We start from the raw sequence: 14,191 nt of genomic DNA, 5'->3' as shown, positions 1-14,191 counted from the left end.
CCTCACAATCAACGGTTTCTGGAGGGGGGGCAAAATGTAGCGTTGGCGAAGGTATGTGCTCAACTGAGTGCCCGTTCTAGTTTTTATTGTGATTCTCCAACCCTTTTTTGCCCTATTACGTTTTAACTTTTTTTATTATCAGCAACCACTAATTGACACAAAATCCTCAGGCTCGGAGCAGCCCCCCATGGAGGATATTTTAATGATAATTGTGACATCATAGGTCATGTGCTATGGAAGGCATCTTGGATTAAACGCAAAAAATTAAAACACGATATCTCTGAAACCGCCGATCAGAAAAACTCATTCTACTCCCAATGGGGAATGACGGATTGTGAGGATGAAATAATCGGTGAAGTGGTACAGCAGCCATTAATGTTTTAATTGAAATCCTTGTTTACAATTGAGATTCAGCGTGTCTGTCCAGGCTGTAACATTTTTACATATTGAGCTTTTGTCATCAAAATCTTCAACAAAGCTTTATTATGAGATTGTGGAGAACACAAATTAATAAAATGTACAATTTTTTTTAAATGTCGTTTTTGTCAACTTTAGCTTGAGTACAAAGCAGATGGGGATGGGCTTTGCATTTCCAGATGCTTTGTAGTTCACTTTTGTTGTGAGACGCAGCCTTGGAAAAACGCCACAATGACAACAAGCTATTTATACACCTTAACACAGACATCACCCAGGGTGGAAACCCCACTTTGGAAAGGAGGACAAATGAAGTCGCCACAACCTCAATTGTGTGACCTTTAGTCCTCCTGTCAAGCTTGGCCAAGATTGAATAAGTAACGACCGAATGTATTGCGGACAGACAGACAGACAGACAGCAAATTGTGTATTTTACTCCGATTGAATTTTGGATCACATGACTTTGCCTCTTTTTTTGTCATTGTTTGATCAAGTTCATTGTGAATATGCAACATTTTTCGCTCGCCTGTTCGAAGAACAGAGAGCCATAGCGATATCCCCGGCATGAGCGCGAGCGTGAAAATGTTAAAGTTTTTGGTGCAAGTTATTTCCTTTCTAATGTTTTCATCCACCACACTATTCTTTTACTGATTACAATATACAAATACATATATTGCTTTAAAATTATTTGGATCAGACTTCACTGCAATGCTTTATAAAAAATATGATTAGACGAGTCATTTAAAAACGATAAATGCATAAACAGGCGAGCATTGGGTGGCTTTGACACCAACTCTCTGGTTAGTTTATCTTTCGACTTGCGTATCATTGTAACATAGTGGTCTTGAATATAAACCTCTCTCACAATCCACATCATATATATATATATATATATATATATATATATATATATATATATATATATATACATTACATGTGTGTGCATATATAAGTATATATTTGTATATGTATGTATGTATATGTATTTATGTATATATATATATATATATATATATATATATATATATATATATATATATATATACATTAGATGTGTGTACATATATAAGTATATATTTGTATATGTATGTATGTATGTATATATATGTATCTTATTTATCATGTCTGTCTGTAGGATGCACCCAAGGTAGTTGCTTGCAGTGTGCAGATATTCCCCACGGGGTAGACTGTGTAAAGTTTTACCTTGTTTGAACACATCGTACTTCCCCAATAAGGTAAAATGGATCAAGAGTTCAACAAGATCAGTAGTATATAATTAATCAAAAGCAACCATGAACAACAGGAAAAAAAAAATTTTTTTTTTAGTGCTTTCAAAACAAGGCAGGAAGTCGCCAGATAAAAAAAAAAAAGTTATCGCAGTGAAAACAATAGATAAGATTTACAAATTGAACCGAGGAAAGAGAAAAGGAAATTTGACAAACAAAACAAAGCAAAAGTTGTAATCGCCGTCAATAGTAAAATATGTACAAAAAAAATTAAATAAAACACCGAATACACGGCCTGTCCGAACCAGGATACCCCTTATCTTTGGTAGTACAACGATCAGCAGCACCAGCAGCACCAGCCTGTCATCACCTCCTATGTCTCGTTCGCCCCTTATCCTCGCGAAGCCACCACAGCGACGTCCCTCGGCCTCGCCTCCCAAATCAAAGGTCCACCGAGCGCTCTCCATGCAAAACTTGAGGCAAACTCGCGGCGGGGAACAGGAACCATGGCCCAACCGGCACGGCCACCGACCTGTGTGTGAAGACGATTCGTCATTTGGCACCGACTTTCAATGACGTTAAATATATCACATTTTACTCGAGATATTGTAATCTTGCACCGGTATCTTTTACTTTAGTGGGATTAAACAAAGTGAACGATAAACGTGACGTCCAAGTATCCGTTTGCCTGCCATGGTATCTGTCACATTTGTCCACGCACCGATATTTTCTTTGTCAGAAGCTCGAAAGTTGTCAGTTTGAGATGATTTTCTAGTATTATTCAGTTAACCGGGTGTTTGTCCTATTTTTTTTTATTATTAAAACTCGACTAGAACGTGTATCTTTGTTGGTGTGAATTATATATTTAACGCTTTTTTTTATCGCGGGTGTGATCGAAGATGGACTTACCAAAAGGAATATTTTAAAAACAACGTTCCTCTTTGTTTCACCCGATTCCAAAATCGTTCATTAATTTCGCTACATTAAAACGCTGAACTGTGCTGTTGTCTTTAATTAAAAAAAATTTTAAAAAAAAAATAATAATAATAATAAAATGTCAATTCATGAGAGCAAATTTTGCCACGTGGGCGCAAAAAGGTTACAGGTGGGTGTGTCATAGTTATATTCCATAATGTTCCCAAAGGTTGATAAAATCGAAGGAATCTACATCTGCCGAGCCTGACATTAAATATTTTAATATGCATAGTGAAAAAGGAGAAGATTTGTGTCACTCACTGCACAACGTGCGATATTTAGCACTGCCACGAACTACACCGTTGGCGCCGCTAATTACCGGCGAAGATAAATGCATGACAACCAACGCGGTCAAACTTAATTTTATAAATTCAACTTACGGCTATAAAATACGATAACAAATTAGAAACAACACCAAGGATCTGCACTCGTAAAGAATATAAATACTATTTGAGTAATTTTGCATTTGTAAACATTTAATATATTTACTTGAATAATTTTTTTTTTCCACATCGTTTCCATTGTCATGAAAAAATTGTGCCATTAATATGCGACGTCTAACATGCCCTGGACATCTTGTTCGTTTTCTGCATGGAAATTATGGAGATAATTATATGAATGGCAAGATAAAGAAAAATAATGCATTTTTCATTTTAAATGGAAGGAATAACCAATTACCAAGCTGTTTTGGGACTGCACGCAAAAATAACTTGTTATAAAGCAAGGAAATGCAACATCTTAGAGAATGTTGTTACGGATTTCAGAATCCGATCTGATGAATGTATCCACACATCCAGGTCCTCAGACTGTTACGTCCTTAAATGCATGTTCAGATTAGCCCCATCCCCATGTCTAATGGGATCTGAAATGTGATGTGTTGAGAAGGGTAAAGAACAGATCCCCTCTCTTATGGAAACTTTTTTTTTCTTTACGACAGACACGTTTACACGTATTTATTTCGCGAGCTCTGACCCCGCCTTATTTTTCCTCAGCAACGTTTATGCACGTTTTTCGCGAGCGCCGACGCCCGCCTTTTTTTTCGAGCGCACGGGTTGTCATGGTAACGGTGCGCAAGTGGGGTGGGGTGAGCTTGGGGGGACTCCGCCCACCGAGACGGGCCGCATATATAAAAACGAATTGGAGGTCCGTTCTGAGGAAAGCGAAAGAAAGCCAGAGAGGAAGCCTGCAAGCCCGCGTGTGGTGCGCGTGCGGGTGTCTGACCAGCGCCATCAACGAGGTAATTCGTCCTTTCCAGTGCTTGAGCAAGCAAGCGTATGGTGCGCGTGTGGGTGTGAGCAGTGCCGACAACGAGTGAGGCACGGGTCGGTCACCAACGAGTGAGGGGCGGGTCAGTCACCGACGGACCGTGTGGGTCACTAGACGTCACCAGTTTCGTGAAGTGTGAGGAACTGCCCGTGTCGCAGCACCAGGGTCGAAACCCCCGACAAACTATCTCGGTTCCCTCCCAGACGTAGACTGGCATTCAAGGCTGTTCGCGAGAGGGTGCACGGCAAGGCTGGATGCTGGCGACGGATGTGACGCGCACGCACTCACTTCACAGACGACTACTCTCTGGTGAGCGAGACGACTCTTCTCCCCCCTCCCCTGAATGATCTGCTGGGTACCCTTGTCTGTGTTTAGTTGTAAGTCAACCCCCGATAAGCATCTGCTCTCTGTCTCTTTCCTGTCATTTTGATTGATTTTGCCTGAGTAATTATTCGTTTTGGTTGCTTTGAAATTTATTCATTTAATTACCTCAAAAAAAAAAAATTCTTTTTATTTATTTATTTTCTTGTTTATAAATTATTTATTGACTTCCAACCTGTCCGTGTTTGTCCTTTCCTTCCATTGGTCTAGCATTGTCTGAACCTCAATAGACTGGGATGTAATTACCACAGATTTGACCAAAAATCGTCGGCACGCTCCAGCGGTTAAAACGCTCGGCCGCCCTAATTAAAATCTAATCGAGATAACATTGGTGCTTTGCTGAGGGCGCGCTCCCCGCTCAGGTAACCACGTGACCTCTAGTTAAACGGAATAATTAGACGGTGGACACTGGAACTCGTGGTTAACTGGGTGGCGTTCATGGTTCTAAAACAACCCACCGTACCACAACGTTAATTGTGAGCGGTGGTCCCAGGTCCGGCTCAACGAGGCCAACTGGTGATTAATCCCCCTGAGTGATAAGCTGGTGTCTCGGTACCCATGGCCGCAACAATATCATTCTGGTAGACCTATAGATCCGGGGAGTGTTTCATTAATTACCAATCAGCTTATTATCGCTTGCCAAGCCAGCCGTTCTGTATCAACCATTTCGTTAGAGTGCTTGCTTAAGTGTTAATCCACCGGAAACGATAACGCGTGAAGTTGTCACACCCTGCCAGGATTGGCGGCACCAATCGGTGTTCCTGGTTGATAAGCAACCCACCGAGCCGCAGAGTTGTGCGTAGCTGGTGGCTTCAGGACCCGTCCGGATGTTCGAGAGGAGCTCGAATGTTTTCTCTCGTAAGGAACCTCGAACCCTGGCCCGCAACAGTACTTTGTAGACATACTCGGATTACAATTGTACATACTTTGCAGATGGACTCACATAATTGTACATACTTTGTAGACGTACTCGTATGATTGTCGATCCTTTATCGACGAACTCAGATTATAATTGTACATACTTTGTATATTTACTCACATTATAATTGTACATACTTTGAAGATGTCCTCACATAATTGTACATACTTTGAAGATGTACTCACATTATAATTGTACATACTTTGAAGATTTACTCGCATTATAACTATACATATTTTGTAGATTTACTCACATTTTTATTGTACATACTTTGTAGATGTACTCACATTATCATTGTACATACTTTATAGACGTGCTCACATTCCAATTGTACTTGCTGTAGAGACGTGCTCACATTCCAATTGTACTTACTTTATAGACGTACTCACATTCTAATTGTACTTACTTTGTCGACAAACTCACATTATCATTGTACATACTTTATAGACGTAGATTATAATTGTACTTACTTTATAGACGTACTCATATTCTAATTGAACATACTTTGGAGACATACTCGCATTCTAATTGTACATACTTTGTAGACATACGTAATGAAATGGACTCGCCTTATCTTTGAAGAAACTTTGCACACTTTGTCGATGTACTCGCATTCGAATTGTTTGCACTTGATAAAAGATAACATGTAATACCACCACCATCAGATGGCGTCTGTAGCTTACGTTCGCACATTGTGTGTCGACGAATCAACAGACAAAAGGACCCAAATGTAATGCCCTCTCCTCTGGGGAAGGTAATATAGCACTTATTCAGATGACGTCACTGGTCACGTGACTGTGGCAGCTCCACCATATTGAGTGGCAAGAAAGTATACCGCGTCCATAACAACCGATAGTCTCCACTTCAACTACACCGTTATTTCCAAGCAAGCGATTTTATTTTATTTTATTTTTCTGCAAATGGGTAAGAGTTGTGCCCTGGGATGTACTCAGCGATATACTAAAGGCTCTGGAGTGCAGTTTTACCGCTTTCCCGCGAAGTAGACCGACGAAATATTTGAATATCGGTTCTGAGAAGAGAAAAATGGCGACCTGGCGAACATGACTGGTTGTGTAGCCTTCATTTTGTCTCTGGTATGTAACTAATTTCTGATATGTTATTTCAGTCGTTGGTATTAAATAGCTGGTGGTTACAAAATATTGTCTGATTTGTATCATTAAAATGCATTGAAAAGATCCCTTGTTTTATTGACAGAATGAGATAGGCTTGATCACCTTTCTAATAGCTGTCTAACGCGCACAGTTCTGAGTTGTTTCCTCGAAACTTGTCTTATTGCTATTACATCACAGATTAAATGAAATAGTTTTTTAAATAGCATTTTAGAAATTTGAAAAAAAAAAATCAGTGTAACATTTTCACTACAGAAAGTCATCCATATGTATAATAGCACTTGAAAAAAACTAGCACTTGGAAATATCCCCAGCAGTGTGGCATTATACCGTATGTTTGTCATGGAAAAAATATAATGTATCTTTTAGCAAACTGACGAATGAAGATTTTCTACAAACTTAGCATTTAGACAAGAGCTTCACTTGAAATTAACTTGTGGCAGCAGTCAGGTTAAAAAAGTGACACTAGTTGCTGAACAAAACAAGCAACAACGAATACAATAATAGTGAAATGAAAAAACAGGCTTACCTTTGCCCTCACGATAATACAGTTCTTGTCAGCTTTCGTCGACATTGTCACTAACAAACCCGGCGACATAATATGAGTAAGCGTCCATACTCTTGAAGGCTTTCAGGCTGGCTTGAGTGTAAGGACTCTGCATTTCAACAAGGTAAACATAGATGTTAGGGAAAACGATTTGAGGCCAAAATTTCCTTTCTGTTGTCCATTTATTCTTTGAAATAACATAAGGATCTTCACTAAGACCACACAGCTTCAGTTTTTCGTAGTACCTCTTCTTAGAAATAACATCTACTCCATGGAAATAGCCCAGAAATTCGTGTGACACGTGCGTGGTCGCCATGATTTTTCCCACTCAATATGGTGGAGGCTTACCTTCCGCTGTGACGTCACTCGCTCAGTGCATAGGGTCAATTGTAACGGATTTGGAAACCTATCACACACCACATACAGGTCCTACCTCTAGAGCAGTTGTATCGGTAAGTACATGTTTTCAGTTAGGGTCCCGTCCCTTGCTTAATGGGTGATTAAATGTAAATGCGCTGTGCGTTATTTTAATAGTTAGGATTTTTACACCCCTGATAACAACAACAACATGCCTTCACCTCATTTCCTCACACCGACGTCATTGTCTTCCTGTGTTCGACCACGTACGTGGGCGGAGTTTCCTCGGCCACCAGAGCTCCGACTCTGCCCCAGAGAGATGGAATGTTCCCGCGACCAATGAGAGGCGAGACGTCTCAGACATTAACTTTCTCATGAACCCTCGACTAATGGGAGGCGTGAGACACCACAGACATCGACTTTCTCACGAACCCTCGACCAATGGGAGGCGAGATGTCTCCGACGGTGATCCTCCCCACGACACCCCATCCCGCAGGAGAAATGCCATATAAAAAAACGCCAGGGCCTTGGAAAAGTCAGTGAGAGTCAGGGTGAGCGTCAGGGGTGAACGTCAGCATCAGCATCAGCATCAGCGTCAGCATCAGGGTTGGGCGATCGGGCTTGAGGTGCCGGAGATCGACTCGTCTGGTCTGGTCGGCTTGGAGTGCTCAGGTCGTCTCTCGTCTCGTCCACCTGGCATCCGACGCTTTGAGCGGCATCGTGTTGCGGGTTCGAGTGCCGTCGAGCCGGATTGTCGAAGACCACACGAGGTGGACAGGTTCAAGCACAGGCTCTGGTCTCTAGCTCCCTGTCCTCGAGCTGGAAGACTTCAATAAAGACCATTGGGGTCCATTTCTGTGTGTGGGCCCGTCTTTAAGTTGCAACTGTTGAGTTCCTTTGTACATTGACTGCATTTATCAATAGTCGTGATGACTCTGCTTCTTCCGTGCTTCCCTCGTTCCCCAATTATTGTTGTATAAATACACCCCCATTTGTTCAATGTTTCAGCTCGTTCGCGTCTATTCTTTCATTGACTTAGCGTGTCGCATGCTGGTGAAAATTAGCAAGGCCGTTGTGCCACCATAAGACTCGGTAGATCGTCACGTGGTCTCAAGGTATTTTGAAGATTTGGCAAATAACCCTGTACCACGTGGCCGAAATATTGACCCTTTATGGTTCAAAAAGGGACCCGTATTTTTCCAGAGTTTTCTGAAGAAGCACGATCTGACTTCCGGGCGATAGGTCGAGCCGACGCTGCAGCTCCATCTCGCGGCTGATGTCCGGCCCCGCTACAATTGGTGTCAGGAGCGGAATTCGAACCCCTTCGTCTCTACGAAATTCACGGATTCGGATGAGGGGTGTACGGAGCGAACCACCCCCCCCCCCCATTCCCCCAAATTGCGAGCATTTCAAATTTTGTTTCCAACACGCGACATGTCTCGCCAAGACGACCTGAGGCAGGTGGGTAGTGAGGTAGATGTAGTGTTAGAGTTAGATGAACCCATGGTCCAGGACACCACCCCCATGCAGGAACTTTGCCCGCAACCAAACTCAGAGTCCAAAATGAGTGCAGTGGGAGCGGCGGCACAAGAGCGCCCCTCTGTCAAATTTCCCCCTCGGTCCCGGCGGATCCGTGCCCGATAATGGCAAATTGACTGCCACGGGGTCATTTGACGTGAGAGATGTTTGAGGCATTGATGGGGGGAATGAAAATGAACTGACAAAGAATGGATGCAAATGCGAGCAAGATGAACGGCAATTTGGATGCGATGAGGGGCGACATGGATGCAAATATGCAGACACTGAGGGGTGAGATGCAGTTGATGGGGTTGAACCTCCAGGCAGGGCAAGAGGCAATGAGGATGGAATTGGAGGAGGTGAAAGGCAAAATGGCAGAGGAGATCGGCACGGTACGGGGAGAGATGGCTGAGTTGAGAGGGAGTGTAAAAGGTGTGTGGTCCGTAATGAAGGCGGGTAAGGAGGACTTGACAAAAAAAATAATGACGGTTGGACGGGAGATAGTCAAACTCGGACGGGGTGAAAGAAATTAAAGAAGGAAAGGGAAATTAGAGAGAGAAATGGGAAGGATCGCGATGGCGATATAAGGACTAAGACAAAGCCAGCAGGAAACTAGAGATGAATTAGAGGCCGTAAAAGAGGGGTGCAGGGCGAGACGCGAAGAGATGACGGAAATAGTTGGAGAATTGGGACAAAGAGTAGAGACGGAGACGTGGGAACTGGCAGAATGTTTAGAAAAGCACATGGACGAGACAAAAGAAGGGTTGAAATTGACAAAGGAGGAATTATTAGAGACACAAGGGTAAATGGGGCAGATGAAGGATGAATTACATAAAGTGAACGATGAGCAGGCACAAATGGAGGGGAAGGTGAAGGATATAAAACGGAACTGGTGGAATGTATTGAGACCCGATGTAACAGGCAGGATGGCCTCCTTAAGGAACAGAGAGAGAACATACGCTCCCTCAAAGCGGATCGCAACCAGGTGAGTCCCGTGACACCAAACGAGGTAGGAGGGTTGCATGCCGAGTTTGTGGGGGGGGGGGGTAGAGATTTCGGTGTCTCTTGGCCTGATGCAGGCCCACAGTATGATTGTTCCCAAGTGTATGCGGGATGGCATGGGGGAGTACGCGGGGCGTGCACCGGCTCACACGGGGGTGACAAATTCCCTGGGCGAATGGCTCGGGCTCCGCGGGGGTAGGACACCGCTGCAATCCGGGGCGCCCGTCCCTCCATTTGTCCCTCAGGGACTGCTGAGTGGGGTTCGGACCCCGGGTGGCCGGACGGTGCCGCTGGCTCCGTACGACTGGAAGACCGACCTGAGGGCGTATTTGACCACGTGGCCAGGGGTAATGGCTGGAGCGTGGATGAGAGTGGGATCCACCTTGTGGTGACGCGGCGGCCGAGGTCCTGACCACGATGCCCCTGGGAGGGATAACGTTGGCAGGCCTCCACTCGGCCCTAAATAATCGATTTGGAGTGGAACAGCAGAGCGAGCTTGTTAAAGCTCAGCTCAGTGGGCGCAAATGAGAGCCCCATGAAAAGATGGGGGATTTCGCATACGATATTCGCCGCGCGGTGGGATCGCACATGCGAATATGGCGCCACTGTACCAGGAAGACCTTGCCCTGGACTACTTTATCCAGGCTCTTGCGGGCACTGACACTGGGGCCCTGCTGACCACATTTCGCCCGGCGAACCTCCAGAAGGCGGCCGACGCTGCCGCCCGATGGGAGGCAGCAAAGCCGCTGGCTCGAGGAGCCGAGTGACATGCGTTGGCGGTCCGGCAGGTGGGCCCCTTGGACAGCCGTGCACCGGGAGCCGGGGTTGGTCTTGGCTCCCGAGTGGAGCTGGAGGGAATAGTCCGGGACATGGTCGACCGCTGGTTAGCGGGTCTGGGCCATGGCAGGCGGCTCATGGGCGGACACGTGGTGGGCCATCACCAGATACCCTAATTCGGAATGAGGGGGGGTATAATTTGGACTACCGGAGGCATGCACCTTACCCGGTGAGGTGTTTTAACTGTGGCCAGGTGGGTTACCTGCAGCGGCGGTGTAGGGCCCCGCGCAGGGAAAGGCCCAGCCCCCCAGGTCACCAACTCCGCCCCATGCAACCTGGAATAGCCAGGGCCCAATACCACATCCCCGCCAGTCCCAGGGAAACTAGTGAATGCCGAACATATAGGGCCGTGTTCGGCAGACCCATGGGGAAGATGGGGAAGAGCCCTCAGAGCTGCGACAGGTCATCTATTGTGGCCAAATTGGCACTGGTAGTTTGACAATTCGGTGCAAAATTGCCGGCGTGGGGGTAGACCACTGATCTCTCCACTTGGATTGGTCACGACGGCTCGTGCGTGAAGCCACCGGAAGTGCACTGTCCGCCATCTTGTCTCCCCCAAAAGAGGCGAACTGTAGTAACACGCAACGTTGAACCGGGCCCGGCTGATTTTGCAAAATACATTTCTTCAAATATATTTCAACTTCTGTCTAATATTTTCATGGATTTTGAAGTAAATTACTGTTCCTATTACTCAATCGAATTCCAGAAAATTCCCTTGGAGCTCCTTGGCAATTGCAAGGAGGCAATCAATGCATATTATGAGGCCCGACACAGGGTTGGATCGGAAAACAAACAGAGGCGTAACATCCAAGTTACATTAGGCTCCAGGTCACTTCATCAATAACAAAACTAAAGTCTTTTTTTAATGTTATTTAAAATATGTTTTGTTATTTTTAGGCAATTTTATGTTATTCTACGTTTCTTAATGTTTTTCAGGATTTTAAAAAGTTTCAACTTTCTTGTGTTTTTTTTAAGGGATTAAAAAAAAAATGTTTTTTTTTTTTTGCTGTTTTTAGTGTTTTTTTAAGGTTAGGTTTTCCTCGCCATTTTTTGTAGCAGGGGATGGCAAAAAATGGTGGGGGGGGGGATTTTAGTTCAACATAAGTGGGAGGGTCAAAACTTTTAATGTACGGGGGAAATTTTTTTTTTTTTTTTGTTGGGAAAATTTGTTTTCGCAGAGGCGAGCGATTTTGGGGATGGCATATGTGAATACATTTCCAAACTTAAAGGGTTTAATTTGTTGGTTTTTAATCTGTCACTCTCCAAAATAAGAGGTGTATTATTAGATTCTCAGGGGGGGCATGGAAGTTTTATGGTTAAAAAAAAAAAAATCTTCACCCGCTAGTCGAGACCCCCCCCCCCCCCCAAAAAAAAATCCTCACCCAATTCTGCATCAAGGTATACATATAAAAACTTATTCTGCCCGACCCAAACTTCTATCCCCACCCCCCCCCCCCCCAATCGGCTTACATATTATTTCATTGCCCTTAACATTTACAGAACACTTTCAAAGAAATGAATTGGCCAAATGCAAAACATGCATGTAAATAATGAGATGAAAATCACATAAAAGCTTGATGAGTTAAGTTGCTTTAATTTCAAGATGCAGTACCTCTTACAACAATTATCAAAAAGACGACATTTACATAGTAGTGAACGTAGTGAGCTTCATACTTAACGCGTCCACATGAGAGAATAGGAAACAACAACAACAACAACACAATACCCTGGCAATTTGGAATCCGTGTCGTTGGCTATGACCCTTTTGCTTCCGGTTTTTTTTATCCCCCACCGCGTGGCGGAAGGGGGATATTGTTGTCACCTGGGTCGTCCATCCGTCCGGCTGGCTGGGCGTCAACATTTATAGCTGTGAGTGCGATAACTCAAAAACTGTTTGCCATATCGATTTGATATTTGGGTCACACATGTACCACCTGAAAAGAAAGAACCCTATTGATTTTGGGTGTGGCCGGATCCAAGATGCCTGACGGGTGGCCATCTTGAAAATTTTTTTTTTTTTTTGTAATAAATGGAAAACCGCTAATCTGATTTCAATTATTTTTCAATGGCGGGGGATTCCCCATCTCAGATGGTATATTTTTTTCATTCCGGTTTTTTTTTTGCTTCCGGTTTTTGTCATGGGGAATGATGCATGCCGGGAGATAAAGGAGACATGAATGACCCAAATATCAGACATGGTGTATATTTCCTCCACTGATTTTAATAAAGATATCTCCCGCATCATCAAAAAATAATTTTTAACCGTGATTTACATTATTTGATCGCTGATCCCGAATCTAGGCCGAAGTAAACGGAAATTGCGTATGCAGTTGTGAACAAGTTATAGGAAATGTCAGAAGCGAATGTTACATGAATTCTACGTTCGCTTCTAGTATTAATTTTTTTAGATGAGATCCTGTTCCAGGTGGTATAGTTGTTGTGAAGGTAATGTTGAGGTAATATTTATTTTTTAGATGAGATCCTGTTCTAGGCAGTGTAGTTGTCGTTGTGAAGGTAATGTTGAGGAATTTTTTTTTTTTTCAGATGAGATCCTGTTCTAGGCGGTGTAATTGTTGTTGTGAAGGTAATGTTGAGGTATAATGTTGAAGTAATATATATTTTTTAGATGAGATCCTTTTCTAAGCGGTGTAGTTGTTGTGAAGGTAATGTTGAGGATTTTTTTTTTTTCAGATGAGATCCTGTTCGAGGCGGTGTAGTTGTTGTTGTGAAGGTAATGTTAAGGTAATATTTATTTTTTTCAGATGAGATCCTGTTCGAGGCGGTGCAGTTGTTGTGAAGGTAATGTTAAATAATTTTTAATCGTGATTTACCTTATTTGATCGCTGATCCCGAATCCAGGCCGAAGTAACCGGAAATTGCAGCATCGAATGAAAGAAGAATTCTACGTTCGCTTCTAGGCTTTGCCTATTCCATATTACACGATGTAGATTCATTCAAAATCTTTACCACATACGTACATGGAAACCAGCAAACAAAACATTTTTCCAAAGAGTTAAAAAAATGTTTAAATGATATAAAATATTGAGTCTAGATAAGACCATGAAAACGTTTTTAAATTAAATATTATCAAAGGATGTAGTCTAAATGTTAGTGTAAAACATTTTTGTCAAATACTAATAAAAAATATCTTGTCAACTTTGCAATATTATGAACAAAGATTTTTGAAACCATTTTGAAAACATTGTAAAATATTGTAAAAACGTTTTTTAACCGTCACTCAACTCAGCATTTAAGGGAAGGCGTCTTTCAGATCGATGAAACACGCTGGTCACCACTTAAAATCAAGCGAGTGCAACATCCCAAGCTAAGTAATTTCACCCCATATAATCTCATTGAATTTGGAACTTTTTGAATTGCACCAATCTTCACAAACTCGTCAGGATCTTGCGGATTTCAAATAATTTGTTTTTTTCACAAGACACAATATTCGTCACATGTTCAAATTAATTTTAGTTTCTTTGATTGTATTAAGAGTTATGACACTCAAACAAGTGTGAACTTTCTTTTTGTGCAGTGATAATATCTTTTTTGTAAGGGACCAATCGATAACGCAGGGGGATTATAGGGAGAATCCACGCTTTGGAGAACCTTCAGGATG

General features: G+C 43.0%; 1 protein-coding gene and 1 long non-coding RNA gene across 5 annotated transcripts in view; one reads left to right on the top strand and one right to left on the bottom strand.

Moving 5' to 3' along the window:
- Positions 1-2,336, bottom strand: part of LOC147030784 (uncharacterized) — a 206,197-nt gene extending 203,861 nt beyond the window's left edge. For 2 of the 4 annotated variants that reach the window (XM_085875193.1, XM_085875197.1), the window contains exon 1: positions 2,011-2,336. The gene's annotated coding sequence lies outside the window, so the exon portion shown is untranslated. Of the gene's footprint in view, positions 1-1,953 lie in introns of all 4 variants that reach the window. The other 2 variants (XM_085875194.1, XM_085875196.1) reach the window with 2 other exon arrangements.
- A 1,366-nt stretch (positions 2,337-3,702) lies between these two features.
- LOC147030783 (uncharacterized) overlaps positions 3,703-14,191 on the top strand; it is a 76,883-nt gene continuing 66,394 nt past the window's right edge. The window contains exon 1 of the long non-coding RNA XR_015056506.1: positions 3,703-4,190. This is a non-coding gene — a long non-coding RNA (uncharacterized LOC147030783). The remainder of the gene's footprint in view (positions 4,191-14,191) is intronic.

Source organism: Eptatretus burgeri, chromosome 3 (assembly GCF_056783735.1).
Source record: "Eptatretus burgeri isolate ZD-2024b chromosome 3, Ebu_testis_v1, whole genome shotgun sequence".
NCBI lineage: Eukaryota > Metazoa > Chordata > Myxini > Myxiniformes > Myxinidae > Eptatretus > Eptatretus burgeri.
The sequence above is the reverse complement of the archived record's forward strand: the minus strand, read 5'-3'. Positions and strand labels throughout refer to the sequence as shown.